A 10,408-nucleotide genomic window follows, 5' to 3' on the forward strand; every position below is an offset into this window, starting at 1 on the left:
AAAGAAAGGGGGGGGGGATAAAGTAAAACCCACCCCAACTTCTTGCAACTTTCTAAGGAGGGGAAAGCAGGGGGAGGAGGGACCCACCCAGCGCGTTCAAACGGGCACCGGCGGTTTGAGCGGGGAGCGGACGAGGGCAGGACGGCTAGGGGCTGCCCGGCGGCTCGCCGGAGCTACCGTAGCGCCTCGCAAGGCAGCTTGAGCCGCCGCTCGCAGACCCCGCTGGGTCCGGCGGCTGGAAGGGGTGGGGGGAGACAGAGACTTGGGTCCGCCTCTCCCCCCCCGCCGCCGGGGCTCGCCTTCACCCGCCGCTGGGCCCGCCGAGGCTGGGTCCTGCCTCCACCCGCTGCCCCGCCGCGGGAAGGTGCCCGGGAGCCTCCCGGCGTTCAGGCGGGACCGGCGGCGGGAGCCGGGGAAGCCCGCGGGGCAGGCAGCGAGCCGCCCGGCCCGCCGGTGAGTGGCTGCGGAGAGCGGCCCCGGCCCCGGCGCTGCGCTGAGCTGCTGGGGGGGGGGCACAGAATGGCGTCCCGGGAGGGGAGCAGGCATCTGCAGCGGGGTGAAGCCCGGGAGCCCCCAGGCTCCTTCCTCGCTGAGGGAAGCGCTCCTGTGCCTGTGAGGATGGGGGGCCGAAGGTGCCAGGGTGGCCTTGCGTGGCCTGGGGGCCGGGTCGCAGGGTGCCTCGTTGGTGTGGGCACCTCAAGTCAGTGCAGAAATCAGAGAGCAGATTGAAGAATTCTTTCTGCCGGTCGTTTTTAGCTTCCTTTCTCACCAGAAGGCAGTCTGCTCACTTGCTCCCTGGGGTAGGACAAGCAGCAATGGGTGGAAGCTGCAGCACAGGAGGTTCCAGCTCAGCACAAGGGGGAACTTCTTTGCTGTAAGGGTCCCAGAGCCCTGGCACAGGCTGCCCAGAGAGGCTGTGGAGTCTCCTTCTCTGGAGCCTTTCCAGGCCTGTCTGGATGTGTTCCTCTGTGCTAGATTGTGTGGTCCTGCTCTGGCAGGGGGGTTGGAGTGGATGATCTCCATGGGTCTCTTCCAACCCCTAATATCCTGTGAGGTAGGGCAGCACTGCTTCCAAGAACCAGAGGGATGGGAACATCACAGCTGAACCAAGGTCAAACCCTGTGCCAGCAGAGGTAAAGTCCCAGAAGCTGTTGACCTGGACCTGCCCAATCTTGTCTTGAGGAGGTTTACCAGAGGCTTTGTTGGGTTTATTTAACCTTTCAAAGCAAGCCTGAGCTTTCTTTGTCTGTCATTAAAACAGGTAGCAAGGAGTGCATGTTAAACGTGGCCCTTACATAGAAGCAGATTGAAATCAGCGATGAAATCAGGTCAGTTGCCCTCTGCCCAGAGCAGAAATGTGTGCACCTGAAGCCTTACCTGTGGAAGGAAAATTCATTGAGCTCTCATTAGAGACTCATCTGCCTGTGCTCAGCGTTTTAACTGCGCAGTACAGAGGGAGCAAAGTGTGAAAATAAGGGAGATCTTTTTTCCTGCTCTTAAGCAGATTCTGTTCACTTTGATGAGCATCAAATCTCGTCTCTGTTAATTACTGCCAATAGAAGTGGAGAGTAATCAATACTCGGCATCAAGGCCTGTACCAGGCACATCTGGAGAGCAGGCTAAAAAAAGGAGGGGAGAAATCAGTACTGCTAGAGCCTGAGGCACAGGAGTTTGCACAGTTGCAAGTGTTCCCTTAATTACAGTGCTGTTTTGTAACTCGTACAAGCACTTCTAATAGTTATATCCCTACCTTGTAACCTCAGAAATGCTCTCCTTAAAGTGCATTCCTGGAGCTTGGTGTTTGCAGGAGGGGTAGAGATAAAACACCCCATTGCTTTTGGACTTTCCTTGGAATCTGCTGGAGCCATTGTGCTGAGCTTTTCGCTTGGCTGGTTTCCTTGTAGCCATACACTGAGGGCAGAGATTCGTTTCTCCCCTTCAGGTGATTTGCATACCTCCCGCTTGGAAGGGCCAGATGATGACAGGTAAGGAGTACAAGGGTGGCTCAGACCCATCTTGCTCACAAGGGGAGCTTAAGTTGAAATGCAAAGGGATAAAGGGCTTAGTTCTGCAGACAGTCAGAGCAAGCTGCAACAAGGAAAAGTTCTGGCTGAACGGTACAAAGGGTGTTTTCACAATGGGAGCATTGCAACAGGGAGCCTCTGCTCTTGGAGATGCACGTTTTGAGTGTTTCTCAGAGCAAATCAGTCTGCTTTGGAGGTTGGAGCAATTCAGGTTGGAAGGCCTTTCCATCCTGGCTGACTCCTTGACAGTGGCACGGCTGAGATTGTCATCTCTGAATGTTCAGCAGAGCAGGAGGTGGAGTCTGCCAGTTGCCAGCTACCACCACACTGTTAAGAGTTACCAAACATTTCAAAGCAGAGTTTCCTCAGCGAGCAGCTGGCCTCAGAAGTTACCCTCCAGCTTCTTTTGCTGTTCCTTCCCTGTGCTTTTTCACTTTTCAGAAATAATCTTTGAGTGTTCTGTCAGCTGGAAATCTGAATGCAGGCAAACTGCAAGTTGATGATTTGATTCAGAGAGATTGGCTGGGGCATGTTTTTCACCTTGTTTTAGGTGTTGTCTCACTGGAGAGATGGGAGAATAGTATGAAAAGAAGTGCTTGTGGGGGTTCTTTTCTTACATGCATTAGCTGGGTTCCTTTACCTGATTTAAAAGGGAAGAATGCAATTGCAGGTTTAATTTCTAGTCTTGTCTAAGTCAAAGTAAGTTCACCTGACACAACCAAACTGATTTTTTTTGTAGTGACCATTAGCAGAGAAATGTTTATGAGGTAATTCTACCCATCCAGTTTCGACCTAACTTGTTTTGGTGGCATTTAAAAATCACATGTAACCTTTAAAACAACTTAATGTTCAGCATTCCACATCTTCCTTTCCCTGGTAGCAAGGAAATAAAGCAACAGAGCCAAAAGAGAGATTTGCTTTCTGCTGTGTGAATTTCTCCTTCAGTCATAGAAGCTGTGGAGGCTTCCTTTGGCTGCTGAACTGACTTTGTTGTTCTGCTACCAGTTGAGGTCATCATAAACCAGGTTTGATTCATTTTCCACGCTCTCTAGTGGGATTTTTTGAGACAACACCCCAAAAAGGGCAAGAAAGAGTTGAGGAACCCTCTAAAGCAGAGATTTATGAGAGCGTTGTGAAGAGCTTGATAACCTCTGTGTTCCCTAGCCAGCATGTCCTAACCCTTGATCTTCTTGCTCCTCACGTGCTGTGTTTTCTGATGGTTGTTTTCATCCTCTGGCTGTGTGGAGAAAACAATCCTAGAATGGCTTAGGTTAGAAGGGACCTTAGAGATCACCTACTCCATGGGCAGGGATGCCTCTTAACTAGGCTCAAGGTCTCATCCAACCTGGCCTTGATTGCCCCTAGGGAGGAGGATTCCACAGCCTCCCTGGGCAACCCATTCCAGTGCCTCACCACCCTTATACTAAAGATCATCTTCCTCAGATGCAGTCTAACCCTATTCTCCCTCAGCTTAAAGCCATTCCTCCTTGTCCTGGACACCCTTATGAAAAGTCCCTCTGCAGCCTTCCTATAGGATCCCTTCAAGTATTGGAAGGCAGCTCTAAGGTCCCCCAGAGTTTGTTCCTCTCTGGGCTGAACACCTCCAACCCCCTCAGCCTGTCCTCACAGCAGAAGTGCTCCAGCCCTTGGATCATCTTTGTGACCTTCCTGTGGACTCATCCAACAGCTCTGTGTCCTTCTGATGCTGGGGGCACCAGAATAATGATGTGAATTAAGGTGGGTGCCCTCTGCTTCGTGAAATGGGGTGCTTCTAAAAGTGCTCACTGCTTCTTCAAGAGGAATCCTTTCCTTGTGCGCTTCAAGCCAGCTTTGTTTTACCTGAAAGGAGTGGATTCCTCAGCTCCTCCTTTATTTACCCACTGCCTTTACAATTCATCCCTCCCTTCCCCTCAGTGCAGCAGGGAAATACTCTGTTTACTTTTTCAACTGAAGGAGGTGGGAAATGCTTCAACACTTCACCCTCCCCTAAAGCAGTGGACGGAGCCTGCGTTTGGGTTCTGCTCCCTCAAAAACAGCAAGCAGCTATTTTGATTACCCAGAGGCTCTTTCCTCAGCATCTGAATGAAGCTCATGGGCCAAGTGGCTTCCTGACAACCTGCTCTAAAGACAGGAAACTTCACCAGCCTCCTCCTTTAATCACAAGGCCAAAGCCCTGACCGTTTGTTGTTTGTGTGTGGGATGAGGGTTTTCTCTCCCTCCCCCCTCCGTTTTTGAATACTGTATCGTAACAAATTATACTTAAAAATCATTTAGTGTGAAATTGCAGATTAATCCCATAGGGATGGGGTTTTTAGCACTCGCCTGGCCACTTGGGAGCATGCAGATGGTGAATCTGAGTGGTACAAAAGGCACAATCACTGATTACATGCATGGATGTAACGGACAAAAAGCCCTTCCTCACGGCTAAGGTAAGGGAAAAACATGCTGGAGGTCCTAGTGCCTGGCTTCTTTGGGGTGAAGCTGCCTTTTAGAATGCCTTTACTGTTGGGAAGTTTCATGATATGCTTCACAAATAGATTTGTATACCCTTTAGGATTCCATTTTCCCTTTTGAAGCTGCTTACTACCTTGCTGACTCCTTTTTTACTGTGTCACTAAGCAGCGATTCTTAGTTTGGCAGCAGCTTCTGTCACTGTTCTCCTTGCTAAAGCTAATGCCTGCTGCTCCCTGTTCAGCAGGGAGAAAGTTGCCTTGCTCTGTGTGCTGTGCCTGGACAAAATGAATCATCCTCATGAAGATGATCTTGCTGCCCTGTATAGCTCTGAAGTTAAAGCTGCCACCCGACCCTACTCACTGATTTGACTGTAAAATGGTTAATACTTGGGGACTAAATCCTTCATACTGTCTCATCATTCACTGGCTTCATTAGGGTAAAGGCTATCACCAGAAGGAGAAGCTTCTTTGCTGCTACCCCAGCTGAATTTTGCTGTGGGGCAAGGTGTAGCTTTCAAAATGCTGTGTTGCTGAGTAATTCTGAACCAGAGAGAGAAAATCAGTTGGGGATAGCTGCTCATTTTTTCACCTGTTCTATGTGTCTTAGTTTGGGTTGGTATTGCAGTGAAATTCTATGATAGGTAATTTCTTTTGAGCCTGAAACCATCTCACTGCTCTGAATTTGCAATGTGCCTGGAAAAAAATGAGTCTAGGGCTTCCAAAATTCCCCTGCAACACAATGTAATGTAAAGCTGTCATGATAGGTGCTTTAAGAGCTGGCAGAACAGAGCCACTAGGGCAAGCAAAGCCTGGCAATCTGTTTATAACTCATCCACTTAACCCTCAGTGCAGCTCAGTTTTATCTTTGAGTGGACTACAAGAATATTTAGCCTTGATATGTGTCTATTTGAGGGGTGGAAGTTGGTTTGTAGATAGTGTAATTGTGCAGTGCAATGGTTGTTAAATACAATATTATGAAGGAGGTGTCGTGCCAGTAGAGTTCTGGTTGGCTGGAGTGTTTTCCACCACTTCACATGTCCAACCTAATTGCTCTTATCACAGATTTTAACCCTCAGGATTGCATTACTGAGAAAGTGATCTCAGAGAAATGTAGTTTTAGTGTCTTTTTACTTAGCCTCCAGCTAAATACTTACTCTCAGGAGTTCAATGCCTGATCCAAGATGGTAGAAATGAGGAAAAATTAGGGCTGAAGCTGAAATGGCTTCATTGAACCCTTCTCTCTGTAGATAATCATGCCATATGTGGTGATTAGGGTGCATCAGGTAACAATGGAACACTGCAACAGGTAGCCCAGGGAGGTGGTTGAGGCCCCATCTCTGGAGATACTCAAGGTGAGGCTCCACAGGGCTGTGGGCAACCTGAACTAGTTGAGAATGTCCCTGCTATCTGCAGAGGACGTTGGACTGGATGACCTTTACAGGTTCCTTCCATCCCAGATTGTTCTGTGGTGTAGATGTAAAAGGCTGGAATGAAAACTTAGTGTCAGCCTGCAGTTTTTGTGCCTTGAATTCAGGCAGTGGAGTCAGACCAAACCCATGCATTCTGTGAGCACAGTTTTGAAGCTTTGATTTTACATTTCATCACTGTGACAGAGCAATTCACAGAAGCTCAGAATGGTAGGGGTTGGAAGTGACCTCTGGGGATCATTAAGTTCAACTCCCTTAACCAAGGCAGGGTCACCTAGTGAAAGTCACACAGGAACACTTCCTGGTGGGCTTTGAATCTTTCCAGAGATGGAGACTCCTCCACCTCTGTGGGCAGCCTGCTCCAGGGCTCCAGCACCCTGAAATTCCAGAATCTCCTCCTCATGTTCAGATGGAACTTCTGATGTTCCAGTTTGTGCCCATCACCCCTTGCCCTGTCACTGGGCACCACTGCAAAAAGCCTGCTGCCATCCTCCTGACACCTACTCTTGAAGTATTGATCAGCATTGATCACATTTGCCTCAGTCTGCTCTTTCCAGACTCCAAAGGCCCAATTCCTTCAGCCTTTACTGCTCACTGAGATGTTTCAGTCCCCTCAGCATCTTTGCAGCCCTTTGCTGTTCCCTCTCCCTGTCCTTCTTGAGCTGGTGAGCCCAGAACTGATCCCAGGACTGCAGATGTGACCTGATTTGAGCAGAGGGGGAGGACAACCCATCCATTTCCATTTTTTCCCAAGCTCCTGTAATCCTTAGGAAATAAGTAACTACGTTGACACTTGTATCCTACCACATAACAGCAAATCTTTCCTGCCAGTCATCCCAGAATGTTTTCTGGGATTCCTGATGTGTATTTCCACAACTAGAATTTTTTACAGGTGGAAGTACCCTGCAGAAGCCAATGTTGTGAGAATTCCTTTGAAACCAGGGTGAAGAGAAGCCTGAAGCTATTTTCCTGAGGATCTAAGACTGGTAAGTCCAGATCCTTTCCCTTAATAAGGCCATCATCAAGGCTGGATGTTAGGAGGAAGTTGTTGCCAGAGAGAGAGTGATTGGCATTGGAATGGGCTGCCCAGGGAGGTGATGGAGTTGCCGTCCCTGGAGGTGTTGAAGCAAAGCCTGGCTGGGGCACTTAGTGCCATGCTCTGGCTGATTGGCTAGGGCTGGGTGCTAGGTTGGACTGGATGAGCTTGGAGGTCTCTTCCAACCTGCTTGATTCTATGAAGCAGTCAGTGCTATTCTGAACAGCTTCTGGATCCTATCTCTTAATAAGGCCATCATCAAATGAACATCATCATGGAGCAGGTAGTGCTCTTCTGAACAGCTTCTCTAGCAGGTATCCTACTCCTTCAGCATCTCTGCTGTAAACATCACCAGGGAGAGGGGTGTTGTTTCATGCTTAACATGGCACAGAAATCTAATTAAACCATTTCTGCACCTTCCCTGGCCAAAAAAAACCCCCTTCATTTCAGTAATTAGAAGACACCAGAGTTACAGACAAGCTGCTTCCTCAGAGATGTTGGGATTGGGGTTTTGTTGTGGTTTTTTTTCTTAGGCTATGGGACTTAAAACTAACATTTTCAAAAGCATTTCATGGTTTGAAAGAATAGTCAATTAACCTTGGGTTTCCTGTGGGGAACCCTGCAAAGAACTGTCAACAGTTCAGTTTAGAGAGATTTGTCCAGTGACCTAGGAGGCCACTAAGTTCACCAATGCATGTACCAGTGTCATCATAGATTTGTTTCCTGGGTTACTGTCACAAGAAGGGGAGGGGGGGGGGAGGAAATTAATTGTGTGTTGGTTTCTACAGTATGTAGGTGACCAACAGAATGACTGAGGATTGCCCCAGTGCTGTGATGTGCTCCAGTAGAGTCTGGTCAGAACCATCCAACAGGAACAAAAAAAAACCCCAGAAAATCCTTTGGTGTCTTCAGGGTGAATTATTTGGTTCCTTCTCTCCCTTCCATAAGGTTCTGGGGTGGTTGGTTGGGTTTTTGTTTTTCCTTTAAGATGGGGCCAAGGGGGAATTCATCAGCTGCCTGCTGAGTTTCTTTGTGTTTGGAGTTCTCTTCAAATGACAGCATTAAGATAAATGTCTGATTATTCTAGGGGTGACAGTCTTCAGGTTTAAGTGATGGCAACATCTCACTTTTCATTCCAATTTAAAGGTGTTCTGTGGAGCGGTGGAAATCGATTGGAGGGGATGCACCTGCTGAAGAAAGGCAGCATAGGCAGACTCAGCCCTTTAAGGAAGATCCCATCCTCAAGCTACCAGAGAGTTGATTTCCTTGTGAACCTGAAAAGAAACCAAGGCTCTGGCCCCTGCTGTTGAAGTCAAAAGTATCTCTGCTGTCATGGAGGAGGCAGAATCATAGAACCATAGAATGGTTTAGGTTGGAAGGGATTTCAAAGCTCAGCCAGTTCCAACCCCCCACCACAGGCAGGGACACCTCTCACTAGAACAGGTCACTCAAGGCTTCATCCAACCTGGCCTTGAACACCTTCAGGGAGGTTGTGGAGCACAAAATCACCCAATGTGATCAAAGGGGCTGAGGGACCTGGGGCTGCTTAGTCTGAAGAAGAGAAGACTTAGAGGGAATTTGATCAATGTTTATAAGCATCTGAAAGCTGCCATGCCCTCCAGTCCCCTCATCATCCTTGTAGCCCTCCACTGGACCCTCTCCAGCAAGGGTTACCAAGGTCCAGGCTGCCTAGGGAAGTGGTGGAGTCACCATCCCTGGAGGAGCTTGAAAGCCATGTAGATGTGGTGCTTAGGGATATGGCCTAGTGGTGGACTTGGCAGAGTAGGGTTAATGGTTGGACTTGATGATCTTGAAGTGTGTTTTTTTTTCCCAACCTAAATGATTCTCTCATTGTGCCAGAATGTTATTGCTGGCCAACCTGGCAGATGGAAGTTGGATGTGTCCTTGCTCACCTTTATTGTGCAGATCACAAATACCTAATAAATTTAGTACTGAAATAAGTGAGTATTGTCTAACAAATCTTTCCAGTGAGGGTGGTGAGACACTGGCACAGGTTACCCAGGGAGGTTGTGGAGCACAGAATCACCCAATGTGATCATTGATCACATTGGGTGATTCTGTGCTCCACAACCTCCCTGGAGGTGTGCAGGACCAGGTTGGCTGAGGCCTTGAGCAACCTGTTCTAGTGGGAGGTGTCCCTGCCTATTGTGGGGGGGCATGGAACTGGCTGAGCTTTGAGCTCCCTTCCAACCTAAACCATTGTATGACTCCATCTGTTGGACTTGGTGATCCTAGGGGTGTTTTCCAAGTGAAATGTTTCTGTGCTTCTGTGAAGGAGTCCCACAGGGGAGAAGCTGGAACTGCTCAACTCTTCTTTGTTCCCTCTGAGGTGGCCGAGAAGACATTTCAGAGGCAGAGCAGGACCTGGCAGGCCCACACATGCCCTGGATGGAGGGCAGGGGAGCAGGGGCTGAGGTGCCTCAGGGTGGTGCCTTGTGTGAGCATCATTAGGCATCGAGAAAGCTATCATTAGATTAAAAAGGTGTCTGCAGAGAGGCACAAAAGGGCCAGCCAAGGCTCTGCGTCACCATTGCCCAGCGCCAACCTCAGAGTCACCGCTGCTGACAATAGATGCACGGGCAAGCTTTTGCCTTGAGAGAGCTTCCCCATCCCAGGCAGGGTCCCCAGAGGTGGTGACAGACACTGGGGCTGTCATTCTAGGCACCAGGGCTCCACATCTCCCTCTCAGTTCAAGATTAATTACTCATCTAAAATGACAGCTACTGTCTGGGGCTTGAACGTTGTCAGGCATCCTAGCACCCGTGCCTGGTTCTTCGAGGACAAATGCTTTCATTTCTCTCTCCACTTCCTCCAGCTCTTCAATTACCTCTTGGAAAGTGCTCAGCAGAAGCTGGCAAATTAGTCCTGCTCTTATTGCTGAGGCTGGATGGGAAGGAACCTGTTTGGCCTGGGGCATGTTATCAGGCCAAGTTTCTTAAGAGGTTCCAATTCTCTTACCCACATTAGTTTATGACATTTAGGTGAAATCAAAGCTTCTCTTTCCTGGATGACATTTAGGTGAAATCAAAGCTTCTCTTTCCTGGATTAGTTTATGACATTTAGGTGAGATCAAAGCTCCTCTTTCCTAGATTAGTTTATGACATTTAGGTGAAATCAAAACTCCTCTTTCCTGGTTGAGTCTATAACATTTAGGCAAAACCAAAGCTCTGGATTCATTTAGAGCAGTTAGGTAAAATTAAAGCTCTTCCTCCCTAGATTTAGGTGAAATCAAAGCTCCTCTTTCCTGGATTAGTTTATAACATTTAGGTGAGATCAAAGCTCCTCTTTCCTGGTTGAGTTTGTAACATTTAGGAAAAACCAAAGCTCTGGATTCATTTAGAGCAGTTAGATAAAATTAAAGCTCTTCCTCCCTAGATTTAGGTGAAAACAAAGCTCCTCATCCCTGGATTTGTTTATAGCATTTTGGTGAAATCAAAGCTCTTCATC

Source organism: Pogoniulus pusillus, chromosome 30 (assembly GCF_015220805.1).
Source record: "Pogoniulus pusillus isolate bPogPus1 chromosome 30, bPogPus1.pri, whole genome shotgun sequence".
Classification (NCBI taxonomy): Eukaryota; Metazoa; Chordata; class Aves; order Piciformes; family Lybiidae; genus Pogoniulus; species Pogoniulus pusillus.